Source organism: Echeneis naucrates, chromosome 7, assembly GCF_900963305.1.
Source record: "Echeneis naucrates chromosome 7, fEcheNa1.1, whole genome shotgun sequence".
In the NCBI taxonomy this organism is placed as follows: domain Eukaryota; kingdom Metazoa; phylum Chordata; class Actinopteri; order Carangiformes; family Echeneidae; genus Echeneis; species Echeneis naucrates.
In genome coordinates this window covers 11,056,490-11,077,352 of record NC_042517.1, presented here as the reverse complement: position 1 = coordinate 11,077,352, position 20,863 = coordinate 11,056,490, and the positions used below count along the sequence as shown (strand labels likewise).

The 20,863-nt window shown below is 40.9% G+C and overlaps 1 protein-coding gene across 2 annotated transcripts in view; it reads left to right on the top strand.

The window, feature by feature from the left end:
• Window positions 1–714: 714 nt before the first annotated feature.
• The window catches only part of casz1 (castor zinc finger 1), a 158,746-nt gene continuing 138,597 nt past the window's right edge, over window positions 715–20,863 (top strand). For both annotated transcript variants that reach the window (XM_029507266.1, XM_029507264.1), the window contains exons 1-2: window positions 715–901; window positions 2,457–2,513. The gene's annotated coding sequence lies outside the window, so the exon portion shown is untranslated. The remainder of the gene's footprint in view (window positions 902–2,456; window positions 2,514–20,863) is intronic.

Sequence of the window (20,863 nt, the reverse complement as noted above, 5' to 3'; positions counted from 1 at the left end):
GTCACCTGGCCATGCAGCAACACACAGCACGCAGACAGAGGGAGCACCGAGTTACTGCAGATAGGGGAGTATTTAGCAGCTAAAGAGCCTGATATTTCCCTTGGGGGGTGGTGTTTGGTGGAGACCAAAACATAGCTAAAAGGGCATTTATTGTGAAGCGCCACTCAAACACACATACATGTACATACACACACGCAATAAGCTTAACTTTCACACAATTAGGGGTCTGGCTGACCCCTAATTGTGTGAAAGTTAAATTTTGTGTGAAAGTAAATTTTGATACACAATGGCATTTTAGGTGAAGCAAAGTATGCTAACTATCAAAGTTAATTGCAAAGCTAACATTAACCATGTTAGCTTAGCAGTTAAAGAAGGGCCTTTTCCTGTGTCCCACAGTATTTAAAAATCAATTCATGCCAGTAAATGTCACTATTTGTGGCAGTAAAAGGATCCATGGCTCTCCCTGCACACAGAGACAGCATTGGGGTGTTTTTGCATTATTGGATGAGAAGATTTGATTTGTGTGGGACCAAGTAAAAATCTCAACTTTATTTATTTACTAAAAACACAGAGAGTGACATTGGCGGAACAAGAAAGAGCGAGATGTTTTGACAGGCTGTCAGCAGAGACCAGCACCGAGATCCAGTCCATGTTTTCCAGACACCACCTGCCGAGGAGAGAAATTCAATTAAGGACTCCTCTTCCCACTTGAAACCGGTCTCCAGGGCAGATCTTCCGGGCGACTCGCCCAGTAAGAAATTAGAAAATGCTACAATAAAAACCCGAAAAAACTGAAAAAACAAGGTGGCAACTTTAATAATGAAAGGTCCCACGCCATTCACCGTAAACACACACGTCCCTTTTAGTTGGAGGCCACCGACAGACAGCAGAAGTATCGCAGGTAAGAGTTTTGCTTTTCCTCTCAACTACTGTTCATGCTCATCTCATTTCCAAACAGATCACTGTCTGCAGATAAGCGACACCAAAGTGTTCATCGCGGCAGAAGTGACACGGGGAAAAAAAGGAGCATTAGCAGCAGTTGTACACACGTTGTAGGAAAAAGGGGCACCAGAGGACAGGGACTTTGTCGGTAGACACGCTGCGGCTCCCCGGGTCTCGGCGTAGCTGCTGCTGCTGCTGCGGCGGCGGCGGCGGCGGCAGGTCCGGAGCGAGCCGGGAGACCGGAGCCACCGCAGAAAACACCGGCTTTCCGCACAAACAAACAAACAAACAAACAAAACAAACAAACTAAACAACTTTCAGGAAACCACACGGTGATCACGGTGGCTCCCGCGGACCACCGCACACCGGCCCCGCTGCAAAGTTAAGAGAAAATAGATGCAACTTTTGTCCCCTTCACTTCTCACTTTCCACTGAGTCCAGGCGGGCTCTAGCTGTCCTGGCCCCGCACAAACACGCACGGCACGGCACGGCACGGAGGACAAAACATCATATCAGGGCTTATTTTCTCATCAGCCTGCTGCCGTCCGCTCACACCACGACCGGGTGAGACCTGATGGGGATAAAGTCCCAGCATTTGTCGAGCAAAACTTGGTGAAACTCCAGCGGTCGCCTCTGAAGGGGCAGCCCTCATATACAATGAATTACAGTAAACCGAAGAACTTTTATAAATACAATCACCGCTGAAAGGCCGAAATGCGGAAGTTCAAGTCTCTGTATATGACTTTTTTTTTTTTTTTTTTGGTCTTTGCATGTGCACAAGATGAAGTGAGGCTTAAGCATTGGCCAGGATTATAACATACTGAATGTTAGAGTTCATCAAAACGTCTGGCTTAATATTTGGAGCGTTCAAATTATAAATAGTTAGAGTTAAAGAAAGCTGACCATGTCCTGAAAACCTGGAAATGTCCAGTGAACTGTTGGCAGATCTCTTTGACACACACACACACACACACACACACACACACACACACACATACACACACACACACACACACACACACTGTACTTGCTAAGGTAATTTCTTTTCCTACTGTTCCTACTCAGTGGCTGTGAGGTAGGTTTTCTGATTTCCACCTACACCAGAACAAACAATCCATTTAAAAACTGCATCTACTCTTAGTGTTTGGTTAGTCCTCTACAAATCTCTACAAAACACCGCAATATTGTGAGATTTCATTTAACGTGCTTTCATGCTGTAAAGGGTCACTGTTTGTGCTGTTTGCATTTTTAAATGTGTGTGCTCTGTGCTTGCCACTGTGTTATTATTCGCAGGGATGAAGATGAGGACAGGAATAGATCACTGGCACTTTAAACCCGGAGTTCTCATATTCTCGCCGGATCTTTCTCCTTTGCTAATTATTGTGTTGTTTTCAGAGCAAATATGTCATATCCATGGCGACCAGGCAGGTTTATTGTCTCTCCCGTGCAATAGCTCACATAAGTAATTAATTATCCTTTTTTTCCCCTCTCTCCCTCTGTCTTTGGTTAAACAGATCATTCATGGAAAGCCATCTTCTATATTAAAAATGCCACCGGTAGTACAACACAAGGTAAACATGAAAGTTTTTTTCTTTTTCTTTTTTCAATTTTACAGTTTTTGGGCTTTAGCTTTTTTTTTTTTGTCTTAAAAATAAGATATGGATGAAATCATTCTATAATGTCCAAAGATGTATTTTGTGTGCAGTGTGTGTGCTTTTTAGGTATTTTCCATAATACCCTCATAATGCAGCAGCTGTGCAGCCAAACTGTTGCAGATGTATTCATGCATGCAAAGCAAGCACACACTTGACACATAAATAGGCGAGCTTAGAAAACACATGTTAAGACGTGAAATCAGCGTGCATTTTGTCTGATTTGAATAGCACGCATTAGCTAGATTAAAGCTAAGTTTACTTTAGTGGGCTCCCTTATTTAATGTGGCCACCAAAAATAATAAGCACCAGCAGGTGACACAACAGGGCACAATAGTTCACCTCAGTGCATTGCGGTGGTATTGTACGTGAGCCTTTATGCATTGGGTCCAAACAGAATTTTAGAGTGAAGCAGTTTTGTCCCTCTGTGTGACTCTGTTGTGTAAGGTACTGCTGTCTGGAGGTCCATCTCTAGCTGCACACCAGCCAGCCCTCTCAGCCCTCCCTCAGTCACACTGGTGGCGCAGGTTCTCATCTCTCTTCGGCATTGATGAGACACTGCAATATCCATCTGTCAAACATACTGCCCCTCTTTTTCTACCTCTCTTTTGCCCGCTGGCTCTGCCTTCCTTCTTTCATAATTTTTCACTGTCTCAATAGGGGAAAGGGGAGCTGGGTGAATCTCCTGTGCTGTGAAAGCAGATACGCTAGTCGTCCATTTGTATTGTTTTAACAGGGATTGGGTATGTGTATTTAGTTCTATGTTTATGAATGTTGTCTTCCAGGCCCTGTGATTGGGTCTCTCTCTCTCTCTCTTTAAAACGGTACTTGAAATGTTGCCTGCAGGACTGTGCTCTTGGCTCTCTTGACTAGTTCAGAATCTGATTGGTTAATCAGGGTACGATGCCTCCAACGTTCTTATTTCCTGCAGCCCTATCAGTCAGTGAAATGCCTCATGTCTCATAAGTACCCATCTGCATCTGTCAAGGGGTGTGTAGAATTAAACCCATGTGTATTCCTTTTCTGTTTGACCTTGGCTGTGGACCTCAGGTCTTTGATGTCAAATAAGCGTCAGTAATCCCATGCGGCATTTGACAGGCTGCATGAGCCATTACTTTTGTTTCCCAGCACATAAGGTTTATCAATTGTCCTCAGTGTAATGATTTTGTATACAAATTCATACTACCACAACTGTAGTGTTTTGCGCTGTAAAAATATACTGCCTTCAACATGTACCGTTAGACCAGCGCAAATAGCACACATGTTTTTTTAATCATCATTATTGTTTTTATTTTAGTGCTGAGGAAATGTCCTTTTTGCATGCTTGATCAGCCAGTAGAGAAATCCAATATAATGGAGGTTCAAGGTGAATTGCATCCCGTGCATTTCCCCCCTTCGACTGAAGGAATATTCCAGAGCAAAATAAACAAATCACACAGACAACAGTAATATAGGGTTGATTTTGAAGGCATGAAATAAGTATCGATTAAATCCTGCAGTTCATAGATGAAAATGGCCTTTTTGGTAATTTGTCCTGGGCCCTTTCAATATGATGGAGCGAGAGTGAGAGAGAGAGACTGCAGAAAGGGTGGAGAGGAAGAAAAGAAAGGAATAAGACAAGTGAACAGTGAGAAAGGCAGAGAGAAGAGCTTTCACAGAGTTGAGAAAGGGACATGCTGCCCCTTTCCGAGCTCATTATCATTCTTAATAAGTCTTAAGGAAAGAAGGAGCACTGAGTGTAAATGCACGGTAATCCTTACACTGGCCAAGGTTAGTAGGGACGTCAGCACATGCGCACCACTCCCAGCTGGCCACTTTGGGACAGGGAGGGGACCAGAGGAACACAGTTAAGGATAGATGTTCAAGGAGAAAGTGAGGACGTTTAAAAACTGTTTAAAGGTTAGGCCCTTTCCCCCAGCCTGTAGCTTTTCAGTGCCCGTGCCACCTGGCATTTAGTGAGTAAACAGTTCCGCATCAGACTCAAAACAGACCTATTTGGCCATAAGCCCTTGTGGAGACTGTATTAAAGAAGAACTAGCGAGGAGTACACAGCGTGATTAAAAATCCAAATAGGACAGTTTTGACTTTGGCACCATTCACCACAGGGGATTCGGTCCTCGACTCAAAGTAACTGTTGGCTGCAGTGCACGCCTAACTCACTGTTCTTTGGGTGTGGTCCAGAAACAAGCATTAAGATGAATTGGATGAACTGGTGACCAATTAACTCATTTAACAAATTGCCAGCCACTTGTAGTGGCTGTTCAACCATGTTGCTTTAATGGAAATCCAATGCAGTACTATTCATTTATATACCGAACTAATCTTAGAGTCCAGCATTGCGTCACTGTATGCATACGAGTGTTAGTGATATTACAGTATCCCTGTTCATTAGTTAAGTCAGATGTGAGACACATCTGGCTCATTAATCTTAGTCCACAGTGAAACCACAACAGAAGGTGATTTTTTTTTTCTATTTCCTTTATTTAGTACAGAAGCTGTTAAGCAGTTTTTGTTGTTGTTATTTTATTGTCTGTCAACCACTTAGCCTTGTTTCAAAATGTATTCTCTGCAGTCTGAGCACCTATGGTACTTGAGTGTGAAATTATATAAATGTTTTATGAAAAGTATATATCGTAAAGACAAGTATATAAAACACTGTGTAAAATCCGGAAAAGGGCCCTTTATTAGTCGCAGTAATTGGTGGTAGGATTAAAAATTAGATTTGATTCAAAATTGATTTGTGATTCAGTTAATAGACAAGTGGCTCAATTTTCACAGCTTTTACACCAGTGTCAGCACTCATACTCATAGTCATGACATGAAACGGCTCGCCTCTGACTCACCGAAAATAGCAGAGGAAAATGTGAGATGATGTAAATTTGATCTTAAAAAAAAAAGAGGGGTGGGGAAATTAAATGTGAAAACATGTTGAAATGTTTTATGGGAATGCAACTGCGCTGTGATGCACGAGGAAACTTCAGAAATATACGAGATATGTATTATATAACATTATTAGTATGAGACTTGATCCACCCGCCAACACACACATGCACACACACTAACATCATTATAAAATCAAACCAGATTTAGAGTCAGGAGCTTCAGAGTTTTTTTTTTTTTTTTTTTTTCCCATCAGAAAAGATTTGGGCACAGACACGAATGAATATGTACTTATTAATTGTAATGAAAATGGAAACAATTCAAACTAATTTTTTTTTGTAGACTGCACTGTCTGTTGTATGTTCAGTCTCTGAAGAAGTTATTGGTCCTGAAGATCTTTCTTCCAAATGTCTTAGTTGACCAAATAGCTGTAGTTTTTCATTTTTGTGGAGCAGTTCACTGCCAAGGTTGGCTTTTGGTAGAAAGATTTGCTCCCTGGCCTTCATGCTGCTGGCGTATTAGTCTTGATGACGACTCTGTAGATCCTCCTGCGAATGTGTTGGCTTTATTCTCCAAGAATGGGACTAAAGCTAAATGACCAAATTAAATCAGAGCTGATGGTGTAGAGTGGGATGCCCTTTTGTTTTTCTCAGTGTAATGTCGTCTCTGTGCCTCTCTGTCATGTACGGATGATTTAGCCTCACAACAGATGTTGTCAGACCTTTGCTTGTGGACATACACTATTTTGTCCTTTCAAAGGTGAAGGAGAAAAAGTTGCCAGGTTGTTGTGTTCTTCTGTCTGTGAGTGAATTCATTTGGCCTGACTGGGCTGAAATTTTTGCCTTTTCACACACAGGAGGGTAAAATCCTGCCCCACTCCCCTCATTTCACAATGTTTTGGTTGTGGCATGGTTGGCAACCTTCCCTCCACTACTTGCCCCCCCCCCCTTTCCTCCCACCACCAACTCTCCAACCCCCTACAGGGAGCCTTGGGAGGCAGAGACCCATCACCATGGTGATCTGAACACAAATCCCCCACGCACCGGTCCACTGTGACTGGCGTGCGTTGAGGTGAGAGAGAACAAAATGTCACAGCAACAGGGCTTTTTTTTTTTCTTTTTGTTTTGTTTTTGCCTTATTTCTCGGTGGGTTTGCGCTCAGATCCACCCGCTAAGTTACACTGGAGGGACTGATGGAGAGCGGGAACAAGCTGATTGGAGACAAGAAAAGAGTGACATTGAAATAGACTGTTAATACTAATAAGTCTGTGTTTTGTTTTTTCCTTTTTTCCGTGCTCAGTGTGCAGCATCAGGGCAAAAAAAAAAAAAAAGAAGTGTCATGAGGGAGTGTCATTGTTTTTATCTGATTAAAAGTGTTTACGAATTCTTCGAATAGGCATATCAGATGGTTAAACAGAACTGGCACGACTTTTTATAATTTTAAATCTTTTTATACTTTCACACAATCATGCTTTTAATCAACATCAAATTACTGCAAATGGGTAAATAATTTATAATAATGTGATTGTTATGATGAAAGTTTGGCAGTATGTTCAGCTAATATTAGGAACATTGGTGGGATAAATGTGTCCGAACCCCAACACGGGTGTAGCGTGCTGCATGCTTCACTTTACTGCTGCACATACTGGCTTGTGGTCATCTTATGATAGTGCCCTTCAACCTCTCAGTTTATGCCGACCTTTGACCTTTTTTTTGATCCGGGCAACGTGCCATTGGCTGCAGACCTGGGAGAGGGAAGGGGATGGGTTATAGATAATGTGGCAGCGGAGAGGTGGAGCAGATTTTGACCCCAACGCTGAGGAAGATGTGGGCTGTGTCCTATGACAGGTCTGCCCTCAGTCCCAGAGGTTGGGCGGCAGGTCAGCCAGTGCCAGGGGGCACAAAGGTTGCTTCAAACACACGGCCCTAACGTCTGCCTAGCCTCCTGCCCTTTGCTCATCATAGGATACCCCTCCATAGCTTCTGCGATATTAAGCATTAAATTGATTGCACATTTGTTTTATACATGCATTTTTTTTTTCAGCCCCGGACTCAGTTGTGTGTTGTCTATACTGCATACATATGCACTAACACGATAGCCTATTTTATTATGCAAGAAACAGAAGTCTCATTAATATTTGTTGATATGTAGCTATAGCAGTCAGGTCTTTTGTTGCCAAGTCTGTAAGAGTCTGCCATCTCTTTTCCCCGAGCAGATGCAAAGGTGCACGTCCTGAGAGATCCGTTTTATGTTTAGAGACCTCTCCTTGCTCCTCTGACTGCGACCTCAACCACAACACAGCTCTGTCTCAATCAGCTCTCTGCTGTAATCCCACTTCAGGATTCCTCTTGGCTAAGGGAGTAAATAAATTTTTCAGCATTTATTAGAATACAGCTTGCCAGAAGGGACTCCTCTCTCCTCTCCTATAGCTGCTTCAGTAATTAGCAAATTGATTAGGAGAACTTCAACACACCTCCTTGGCTCTTATCTCCCCTTTCTAAGACAATATTGCTGTGCCATGGGACAGCGTAAATATTTTAAGGGAAACCCTCAGTGAATCTCATTAAATGGCTATGGGGCAGAGCAGCTGTCTCCTGCTGAAGGTCCCAGCCAATTTTCTAAACTATGATTAAAGAAAAGTTTTGGATTATTTAAACATGCCAGGTCCTGTGGGTTTTTTTTCAGTGCCGCCGAAGACCTCTGTGATTCCTCTACCCCTCCGTGCCAGTACTGCTCCTTTCCCTTTGGATCTATTAGTTTGAAATCATTTGGGTGATGACTCTTTGAAAGTGGTGGTCATTCTGGGATGCCATGTTCAAAATGCAACAAAGACCTCTCTTTTATGCGCAAATGCTAATTAAAATTTTTAGCCCCCATCCCTAAGCTGCAGTGGGAAAGACTTGGTAGCAATTTGGCAGATAATCAAATTGCATTTTAAATGGAGCCGTTTAAAGATTACTGGGGTCTGCTAACATGAAGACACAGTGGCACAAATTAAGGTTGAATAAGCTGCTATGTGCACAGAGGAACAATACAACAAAATTCACATTACAATAGGAGGATGCATTTATGTAAATGATTACTTAAAAGGAACTCAGGTACACTGTCAAATTTGTTTCCCCCATATGCATGTATGCTGGAATACTGTTTTTCTTTTAATTACCATTTCCCTCTTGCTAAGTGGCATTTTTTTTCATAATGTGTCCCTACAATCTGACCAACTGCGGCAACATGCTAATAAGACATGATTTGTTAACGGCAGCGGTACCTTGGAAACACTATGTTCTTAATTTTAGATTTTCATTTTGACAGAAATGGCAAACTGGGTGGAAAATGTTGTCAGCAGCTATGTTTGTCTACAAAAATCTGTGCTTGGAAGCTGTCCCCCCACATTTGGTATACATCATTAAGTTCTTCGTGGCCAATCGAATTGCCTATTCACACAGCATTCCAGTACATATTAGTGACATCTCGTTAGCAGAAAACAGAAAACTGACACAAAAAATTTGGGAATCAGGCCTGAATTGTTTATCTGTCAAGAATAAGTATAAAGTGTGATTATCGTGAAGTGATAGAATTGGATCATGCAGGCAGCCTTTTTTCTCCTCTCTCTTCCTGTCCCTGAAAAATTGAAAGCGCTAACTGATCTAACACCAGTTGTACTCGGGCTACATTTCCTGTAAATTTTAACATTCATCACAAGACCAATACAGCCATCACAACTGTTTCATACCCATAAAACCCCATTATGAACAGCACAACAAGTGATGCTTGACTTGTAAGTTTGAAGGGTTGTTAATTGGCCATGATTTGCTGGCTGCATAGCACTGTCTGTGGAAGTGCCAGAGTGATCCTCTGTGGGTGATGCATGACTTTTCTGGCAACTTAATGCATGTAAATATTGCAAGTCCTCTGTTTAAGTGTTGCCCTCGGCAGCATCAGGCTGTCACAACAATTGTATTGACCTGCACGGTCCAGGTTGCACATGAGTGGATGAGATGTTGACCTCCTCCGCCTCCTCTACAGATACTCACATCCAGGGAAATTCCCTCGAGATCTTTCCCCGACATTCCCCACAGCAGTTTCCCGGTTTTCATGCTGTATTTGTGGTTAAAAAGCAGCGGAATGCATTTAGTGAACTCTGCTTTACAGAATGTGATGCTTATAATTGATGCTCTTTTATTAGCACATTAGATCTGGAGGGAAGAAAAACACCGCTAACACTTAAAGTGCGTATGCTCTTTTTGAATTTTCTGGCAGGACATAATTCTCTGCGATCAAAATGGAGCTTACATAAAACATAAAATTACCTTTAAAGAAAGGTTTTTTTGTTAATAGATAAAAGATAACTGTATTTCTGTTGACTCTGTATTTGAGTTTCATTAGTAAAAATTTATTGTGCATTATTCTAATACATTTCTGCTGGATAAAAAATGTATCATTTTGTACATAACAGTATAAAAATAGATGATTTTTTTTTTTTTACAATACATGAAAATATTTTATTTATTTTAGCAAAAGTAAGAGTAAAGAGAGGCCCGTCATGATGTTGATTGACAAACATTGTTGCAAAGTTAATGGCACAAGAGGGATTTGATTGGTCGATTTGATTGAAGTGGATGGCTGATCATAAAATCGCAGTCAATATTTGGCTGTAGCTTAATTTCCCCTCAGAACAACAGTGTGCCAGGATGTCTGAGATGTATGGCTAGACACACAGCGATGGCGAAACTCATATTTACACTTAAGTCTCTCCTGAGCGTGATGATACTGTCTCTATTTGAATGAACAGTAAATAATATCCCATGATGCTAAAATGAACAGTCTTAGAGTATTTATTCAGTTCGAGCAAAGGGTATTGGTTAGAGCTGACCAATTTCAGAGTAGTTGGGATGAAAATCTCCCTCTAATTACTGTACTGTGTAGATCCTCTTGTCCCGGTCCCTCTGCTGCAAATGATGGCATTAAAAAGTCTCTTTTATTTATAGAAATAAAATGTGAACTTCAGAGACAATAGGCTAGTTCTGTTTTACGGTACAGCAGACTTTATCTTTTTAATAAAAATTCCTGACTTGGTGAAAGTTTAATTAATAAGGGACTTAAAGCTACGGGAATGAGCAAGGGAGTTGGGTCTTTAAGGGGGTACTTATTTTTCCATCTGGGCTATCCTCTAAAAAAACCGTCAATTAGTGTGTTAAGCTGAGGAGACAAAAAACGTCATTAGTTCATGCGAAAAGAATAATGGGTTTTAAAGTTTTTGCTTTAGAGGAAGGCCGAGCGAGTCTTGTGTGTTTTCATTTATTTCCTGCAATTATAAAAGTTTTAAGGAAGGCTTTATTGTTCTGTGGTGCATGATTGAGGACGCATGGGTTTCTTTTTCAAGTCACTGTGTGTTATTTGTCTGTGATGAGACAAGTTGAATTAGTTTTTCTTGGTGGATACAATATACAATGTGTTCAATTTTCATAGTTTGACCCATTGATGTAGCTCATGATGTAGGCTGTGCTTACAGAGCATAAAAATATGCCTCTGTGTATTGTATAGTAAATCAGTGTGAATGTGTGTGCGGTTTGTGTGGTGTGTGTGTGTGTGTAATGGCTTTCCTCATGCTTTTTTTTAATCCTGTTACTTGGTGAAGACCCTCACTGGCCATGTGTTCCACACTTCACTAAAAATATACAAAAATTCAGACTTTTCAAGTTCTGAGTGTTGTTTGCTTTCTTGACAAGCATCTAAACTAGTACAACTGCACACTTAAGTTTCCAGTGGGTGTTAGGTGTATGGATGGATTATTTAAATATCTAGATATCCAAATGAGGAAATAGGTATTAAGCCCACCTTGACTCTGACATAAGACTATTAATGGAGAAATGTCTTGGTTTTCGGCTTACTAACAACAATATGAAGCAAAGATGGGGGAAAAAAGACTTAGTACAGGATACAACAGTGGGATTGTCGGATTCTGGCCGACTCTGCAACAGGTGTTTTACAGAAGCTTAGTGAATTGGCCGTATTATGTTCGATGCTTACATATTAAAATTTTACAAATACATAGTTACTTTTACATACAGCTCAATCCCTTTGCCTTAACACACACACACACACACGCACACACGCCTTGTTATTGCCATTCATTTTGTTCATTGTGTTTAATGGATTGATCTCACTGTTTGAGTGCTGAGCCCAAGTTAACAAAATTGGTTTGATGTTGTGAAACTGCTGTGCTGTTTTTTTTTTTTTTTTTTTTTTCCCCTTCAGGCCACTTTCTGCTGATGATTTATATTTTTTGTGTTATTTGTGGTCGTTTTGAGTTCATTTATGCGTCAAATCCTGCTAGCGACTGTTACTGGTTATATTTATGTCTCTATTTATTTTTTAACTTATCATAAATTCAAAGTAAAAAACCTTAATGAGCTCTCAAATAAAGCAGCCACAACCTTTTGTGCTTGCTCTTTGGACCCTCCATTCATGGTAAGTTTTAATGTCAGTCCAAGTGTAAGTCCTGTGTCATCTCAGCAGTATGGCTCCCATAAAACTGCAAGGCAAAGTGTCATCAACGTTTGAGACCATTTACAGCATTAAGTGCAAAATTCATTTCACCTTGAAAAATACTTAGTAACTGTGACAAGGTAACCTGTAATCTCTTTGTAATGAACTTCCTGCCCTGCAGATGGTCATCTGAAGGGTTTTTTATTGCAGAAAGCGTGACAGTGGCGCTTAGATGAGGCTTACATAACTGGTCATATTGCACAAGGTTTCAGGCGCTGAGCCCAAAATATGTCATTGACTTGTGCCACACACAACAGGAGATGGCTTTTGCATCACAGTGTGAGTGCTAGTAAATGATTGGTTACAGGAGATCCTCCAATAAATTAATTGTTTCCACTTCATGGTTAAGTATGTGCTACTCTTCCAAATCGAGTGCTGGTACTTGGTTATTACACTTTAATAGCTTGCTTGCCAAACTAACGATATATTACTCCATGTGCTGGCTCAGATCAGAGAAGATGAATTGGCTATTAATTAGAGTTGCACTGAGAGGGCACAGGGGAGAGACTACTCATAGCCTTGCAATCAGTGTCAACGGGGGCCCTTTTCTGACTGGGACAGCCGGGGCAGGCCCAGGTCACTTAGTCTTATCACGAAAACCACTGAATCTGGTAGAAGAAGTGGCGACGAACATGGCCACCATCTTGTTGAGTCAAACAAAGGACAGGAGAGTTTAACATTGAGCGGCTGCAATTTCATCTGATTGTCTTAGTCAGGAGTGTGCGGGCAGAGATGCGTGGGCGGTTGTTTGGCTCCGAGAGGTTTCTTAACAAAAGCCTCACGTCCGAAGGACTTTGAATTAGAAAGTTATGGAGGAAATATTTGACGGGCTGTGATGATTTGTGGGGAATATTATTGTTTGGCTCACTTTTCTTGTGCAGCCTCTGAATTAGCCCTTTTATCACAATTAATTAAGCTTGCCTATAGGAGATGTTCCATCTTGAGCTCATCCACACAGGATAAATAAGTCAAAGCAGCAGGATATATGTCCTTTTATTGGCTGACTTGATCTCGGAAGCATCTGTAGAGGGGGGGAAGCTGTCTTTGTGGTGCGACTTTGTGGACGAGTCTTTGCCATCACTCACTTTGAATGCGTCTTTTATGACTCGTTTTGTTAAAAACCTCTTTTTTTAATGCAAGGTATCAGGAGTTATGGCCTGTCTATGCAAATTAGAAAATTTTGACAGTTTGTTATTCATGTCATCGCCTTTTTAAACACTTAAAGGTAATAAATTTCACCATGACAGGCTGCTCCGAAATTGCCACTAAATATTATTAAATATTTTAACAAGTTCCTTGTAAATATGCCTTAAATGTTTGAACGATGGGCAGGAAGAAAAATGGCTTTGCATCAACTTATTAGAGGCAATAAAAGTGGCAGTGATTTATCATAGATGGGGAGCAACTTAGGCCACCTCTTTTTTTTTTTTTTTTGTTTAGCTTATTCTGTTAACTTGCTTTGTCCTGATGTGCACATTAAAGAGAGGAGCATCATGTTAAAAGCCCGCTGTTTCACAAGTCATGAAAATGCCTTCAGCAGATATTGTTGGAGCTCAGGAAGAAAGAGCGATTAATGGCAACAGCATTTTAAAGTTTTAAAGCTTCTCGTACACATTTACAGTTTTACATTTTGTGATATCACTGGCTGTAACACAGTGTGTTTATCAAGTAATCCAGTTGATGGAATTCCGTTTGATGTGCGTCCAAAGTAAAGACTTTGTTGACCCGGGGAGCTTTTTTCCTTTCCCTTTTATTCCAGTCATTTCTTCTGACATTTAAATGACCTGCGTTTGTGGGTTCAAGTTAAAATCTGAAGTTTCATATGACTATTTAAGGGAAGCAAATTTTGTGCAACATGACATGTCACCTGCCACCGCCTGTCACAGTATCTGTCATATTGTACTGCCTCTGTCCTGCAACACTGATCAGCGGATAGCCTGTCATTGTTCAGTACAGTATCCTCCAGCTCCTGTGCGGCTGTATTCCTGTCAGTCACCGTGATGATGTTAATGGCTTCCAATGAAATGGGATGCGATTTTGTTTGTTGTGTTACTTCAAGATGTCAAATTATCAGCCTGTTTTTTATTTTTTTCCTGGTAATTCTACAGACTGGATAAGAAACCTCTGATCTCTTTAATTACAAAGTGAAGCTACAACGCTAAACTGTCTATAAATAGTTTGAGATGTGACACAGTCTTGTGGTCTGTGGTGCACCTTTTCCATTTGGTTAGGGCTGCGAATTTAGCATCAAGTCAGGGTCATTCAGAGTATCATGTTGTGTTGCTGAGGATTTAAGTTTTACATTGGCAATACTCAGGATTCCTTCATTCAGAAGTCAACCTTTTTTCCTGGCCAGCCTATCATTTTGTGACCTAAAGTGGTTTCTCAATTTATCGCACTCCAACCACCATTCAATTCAACATCTTTATTAACTCTTAAGAGGGTAAATAGTGTCAGCCAGCATGCACATGGTGCTAAGGAGGAAATTAGATTTACAGAACATACAACAATTTTTATGAAAACTACAGCATACAGACTGATGTTGAAAATTGGGCAGTATGTAGGAGGTTTCCTTCTGTCAAAGAGAAAGCCTGGTTATATTTTTTATAACGTGTCCTCTCCAGTAATGCTTTCAGAGCTGTTTGTTCATTTTTGCTTCATTTTTCTTCGTATCTGAGTAATTAAAGCTTCTCCGTGGCCTGACAGGCACCTGTTTCTTTACATGCAGTAGAAGCTGCTCCTTTCTAGTGATCCCCAGAAAGCACAGAGGCAAACAGCTGTTTCTTGTCATTGATCAAAGGATATAATATAATAATATATAAATGAGCACATTTGTTTTCAATATTGGATTTATTTTTTATGATTCACAAACATAAAATTCAAATAAATTCAATCTATTTAATATTATTTTTATGCCTCATTCTTACCACAGCACTTTAGTTCTGGGTTCTGATGAAAAAGAGTCTTATGATCACCCTGGAGGTAATACGCAATCACTCTGATCTGTTTGATGCTCATCACCATGTTGTGTCTCCCGACTCTTCTCCTTTTATGCTCCTTTGCAGATATTTAGGCATTAAGAAGGAAACCTCGGGCCATGAAAACCACAGGCCTTTCGCTCTTTTGGTTAGAAGCCACTACTGTATTCTACAAATCTCAGTGCTGTCTGTGCACATCACTCTTACTGGTTAGTGTGACGAGACGGCTGCCATGTCAGCAACACGGCACATCTATGCTCCCTCTCTCTGGAGCCCTGTGTGAGTTTTCCCTGGGGTTGGCAGAATACGAGTGCCCCCTTGTCTGACTGACTATAACCTTGCCAAAAGCTTGTGTTAGTGCGCGTGTCTGTGTGTGTGTGTGTGTGTGTGTGTGTGTGTGTGTGTGTGTGTGTGTGTGTGTCTTTTCTGACTATAAAGACTTGAACAATGATGACTCAAGCCACACAGAGCACACCTCAGGGAAAATACAGTGGAAATAAAAATAACAAGTGGATTTTTGACTGCAGTCAGATGTGAGAGGAGGTATGCTGGCACTGGGCTAAAAGCCTGAACCGATTCTGCGCCCCCCAGTTCATTAGATTAGGCTGTCTCATGTTCAGGAAGTGCTGAAAGGCATGGCCAGATTGTATCTGCACGAAATACTGTCCTTACGTCCATAGACAGTTACCAGCCCTGCCTTTGAAATTCCAAAGTAGTTCTCAATCTAGTTAAGGGCCAATACTGTGGTTGTCTCTTTGCGGCCCCCTGCTGAGGGCTCTTATTAGAGGGGTTAAGTACGAGCATGCCTTTGTTGGTATTTATGTGGTTGCTCATCGGCACACCGCACATGAATTTCTCTAAATTATTTATTTTCCTGACACCGCCATATGGTGGTGTAACTTGTTTGTCTTGGAGCATGCTGGAGAAATGCAAGACCTAGGCTGGATTACTTGTGTGTATACGTTGGAGACCCTCATCAAACAATGCCTGTTTTTTGTTATTTCTTTTGCTGGGTGGGCTCCGTTGATGCAATTGTACGCAACTCTCTACGAGAGTTCTTCTCTAATCTACTTGAGAAGAAAAAGATAATAAACATAACTGGGCCAATAAGACATCTCAAAGAGCTGCACGGAGCCCGTCTTCAACGGTCTGCAGCGGGTGGGACAACTGAGCAAGAAGCTTGAAGGGGTCCTGGAAAAATGGGGTCCTGATCTTCTTTGAAATGCCACAATTAATTGCCATGCGTGGTCCCCAACGCAAGGATGATTAAATGTGCTCCTAAACCGCCCTGATTTGTGGGGGCACCTTGCTGATTTTATTTGCCACTGTTAACATTTTCATTCCTGCATTATGCATGGTGCTGTGGGGCAAGGAAGTGCTGCAAACAAATGGCCTGAGGGATCAGAGTAAACACAGCGTAGCAAGCAGGGGAAGTTCAGCTCTGCCTTCTTCAGTCGGTCGTTACTGACAAACTAGACGGCCCCTCTGTTCTGTAGCTTGTCTGTAGTTTAGCCGAGCACTACTGTGTGGTTATCAGTGCCACTCACCTTAGCTATTCAAAAAATGTAAATCACCAGATATACATTCAGAATGTACGGACAAGGTTGGCGTTTGATAAAATGGAATATGCATATCTATATCTTTATTAATCAGCAATGAACGCACGTCCGATCAAATATTTCAATCGAATTAATTGAATATGATTGCTCCTCCTTCGGCATGTATAGGCTGAGGTCACTTTCACTAGTTAATGCTGACAGCCAAAGCAATGTGGTGCTGGTTGCTTTGTGTTTGGGGAATTTAATTCCTCATTGCAATAATCAGTGACTGATGGAAGCCCTAGTGTTTTATGAAAGCACGCCAAATGACATGTACTCCCTTTTGAACATGAAACACTCAGAGTAGAAATATGAATTTTCATATTAGAGCTATATTAACTCTCTGATTAGGATTTACTTGATCTGGGATCTTGGCTGTTAAAGTGCAATGCTGCACACATGGCCTGCCTAAGTTGTCAGCTGTCATGGCATTGACCCAGAGCCTTACACTTGGCAGGTCTCCACCCTCTCACCTCCAGCTGACAATGCAAATGCAGGAAAACGATGTGTAGCCACTGGACAGCTCGGTATACGCTCATGTTGTACCATATGGAGACAAAAACTTGCGTGTCTGGTGTAACTTGATCGTCCAAATGACGATCTGTTTCACAACAAATCACAGTTTGCAGTTTTGATCGTGGAACGGGTTATTCCTTACTCTCTATCAGATTCTTGCCAGTGTATGCAGTTTTGTTTTTTTTTACCCAATACCTTGCCACCAAAATGCTCTGCATGGCATTAAGAGTAACTAATGTGCTAGGCAATGGAAAGAGGGCAGATATTGTTTTTTATGGCCTGACCTTTGAGGCATTATTATTTTTTTGATGAATAACTGTTTACTCTGAAAGCGGGCATTAAACAAGTTTTCACAAGGTTTGGAGTCATTGCCCCTGACAGAAATGGCAAAACAAAAACATCTCATCCTGTTATCAGGCAAAGTGAAGCGTGCTGTCAGCGGATATGGAAAGTCTGTTTTAGTGGCCTGGAGAGTGGTGTTAAATAGGTGGCAACCAGTTCATTAGGATGCCTTTCAGAGCATGAAAAATGACCTTTTCTCTTGTAATTGTAGTCTGAGTTCATAGATAGTTGACTGGAACCACAGCATACTGTACGTTAACAGGGATCACTGGAAACAATTAGCATTGCTTCTCACCACTTAGTTCTCAAGCAGCATTCAGTTACTGTTTGTACACCTTTTTGCTCAAGCGGCCATCTGATTTGATTTTGTTGCGGACAAGTTTGACTAATAAAAAAAAACATAACGTAAATTATCAAATACATTGAATTCTATATAACGTATGTCTAAAAAAAAAGTCTGGTGTATGGTGCAGCCCTTGATATATGGCACTTTGAGTTTATTTATGCGAAATTAACAGTGTGCTTTTTTTATTTTAATGTTAATTTGAATGCTTCAAGGATAATCATTTATTGTATGTCAGCGCTTATCAACCTTCAAACTTTAAATGCATTTTTGTTTCGAAATGATTGGGCTTTACATGATATGGTGGGAGAAATTCTGCAGCATGTTTGTGACACATGCTTAAGTCAATATCTTTTATTCTGCATTTTATGCAGTAGTCCAGTGTTGAGTCGGGGTAAAAGCCAGGACAGGACATATGTACACAGCAGTATGTAGCGGCTCTGGACGGCTTTGCTTTGTTTGTATCTTTGCTGTCATCAGAAATTTCCCCCATTCTCTGTGGTGTTTTGATAAAGCAAATGTGGTTGAAGAAAGCAAATATTTAAGGTATCTGCAAATGTGATGCACATCTGTCAAACAGCCCAAGGGTGAAAACCAGCACATAACAAGGCAACAAATGCTGATCTGGGACTTCTCTGCGGCAAAATAAAATATGGCTCAAGTTTTCATTAAGGTGCTATTGATTAGCTTTTCCTGGCAATGAATTATGGACGACATTAAATAAAAGGGAAAATATTTTTATGACTTTGCTTAGGCCATGCCAGATTCCCCCCTTTGCCTCTTATATGCTCGTCCTGCCAGGCATTTTGTTTTCTCTCAAATTTTTGTGGCTTTTGTCAGATTGAGGGCAAGTTTGGAAAAAGTTAATTGACTCTGATAAACTTTCCCATTTTGAAAAGATATAAAACCGTAAATAATATGGAGTGCAGAAAGATCTTAAAAATAACTTGGAATAAAATTTTAAGGTCTCCAATCACAAATTAATGAAATTATAAAGATTTTAACACAATCCCACCTGCAATGATCAGTTTTGAAACGTCTGTAGGTCTGCCCCAAACCAATCGTGAAGCGTTGCCCAGTCTGCTGTCCCTTTGTTTGATCGATCTAATGCGTCCTAATATTTTAATGGAAATGTTTGTCGGGTCTAAGTTGGTCCTATGTGCTTTCTGAACGCCCAAGTTTGTGGCCTATATGCGGTGAAAGTATTTGCCATCATGAAAAGATGTAATGGTATAAAAAAATGTAGTTTTAATTACAGTGAAAAATGGTTATGGTTTTCAGTATTATCAAGTTATCATTACAAATGTGCTGACAATGATTAAAATGTTCATGTGTGTAGTGAATGTTTGCATTTGAACGCTAGTGCAAATGCAAAACAACAACAATGCCAACACATGTGTGTCACAGATGAGGTAAAAGCACCAGTAGCAGTGCTGGATGTGCCTGCTGCATGCCCACTGTGTAAAGAGTAAAAAAAAAAATCATTATTATTATTCAGAATGATTTCTGTGCTGCGATGCATTTTAAGATCAGAGACAAGGTTAACACATCCATCACCTGAGCACCATGGTGCTTTTTAACCAGTGACTGAGTAAGAATAAGTTTCTGCAGGAGTGCTCTCTCATGCACCTTTCGTCATCTTGCCGTTGTCACAAAGCAAACGCGCGTAGCTTCCTGCGAATGCGTCTCTGAGTCACCTGCTGGTTCATGCTGTGCACTACACAGTGTGTCGTATCGCCTTTTTGTGTGTGGAAATGATCCAGAGAATCACAGAGCTCAATGTTGTCGCCAAAGGTAGTAATGGTTTCAGGGAAAAACGCAGTGTCCTCATTTCTATGAAATCCTTGGGTGTGGCTCTTAATCCATAGAAATGGTGCCGTTGCTTTACTGCTTTGGCTTTGATAAATTATCCACAACTTAACCATTTTTAGAGTAGGTATGATCTTTCATTCAGATTAACCAACACCATGAACTGGTGACACAGTGGAGACTCCATAGACCCCATCAGTTTCTAAAAGAAAGTAAAAATATATTTATATATTTATAAATATATTAAAAGGTATGTTCCTTTCATATGACAGCTAATGCTGACTGTGTATTTACACTCCGCTTTAAATTTTTCCCATATCACCCTTTCTAGCTGCCTGGCAGTGGTTGTCCTTGATTTCCTGCTCCAGTCCATGTTGTGAAAGTGGATTAGGTCTTATCTGTTTTAAGATTTGAGAGATGCATAATGGTCACCACAGCAAGGTGTGGGTGGAACCGTAGTTGCCATGGAAGTTGCTGGCATTTGTAGCTCGGTGTGTTCTCACTGGTCAGCTTCACAGTAAGGAGGCCTTAAAGTGCTGTGAGCTTTCAACGAGTGAGTACAGTACCGGATGTACAAAAGAAGTAAAAATCTGTTGTTCATCTATTTCAGAAGTCGCCAAGAATAAAATGAAGAGCATCATAATTATCCACAGTAGGGCCTCCTGAAATGAACTAAATGGTTGCAGTGATGGCTAAAATTTCAATGGTGTTTCAATGGCCTTTATTCTTGTGAGTAAACCAGCTCAGTGAAGTACAGCCTCTGGTGGCCAGGAAGAAGGGAATAAGCCACGAGTTACATATGCTTTGTTTCCCATTAGCTTTTTTTGTATATGTGTCTTCTCCCCACCATATGTGTGGTTGAGGTGGCTGGTGGGTTCTGTTGCGTCTTCTGATAGCTGTCCCTGAAAGATACAGCTGGGCTAATGGCGGAGTCGCAAAGCCATTACACGTATTTATCAAAGCTCTTCTCCAGGTATATTATAAGCGGAAAGTGTTCGCTTTCTCTCTGTCACACACACCCAAACAGGACAGTCATCACCTCAGCCTACACAATCTTGGCATCAGTTGTCTCTTTCTTGTGTATCACTGGAATGTAGTGACTGTTGGTGTTGAAAACTTTTATTAGAATAATTACTTCTCTGTACAGTAAATAATAGATTAAGCCGTCCACCCTGTTGTGTTTTTTTTTTTTGGTCTTACAGACGTATAAATTGTCGGTTTTCTTAATGAGGAGAAGTTGCGCAGCCAGTTTTC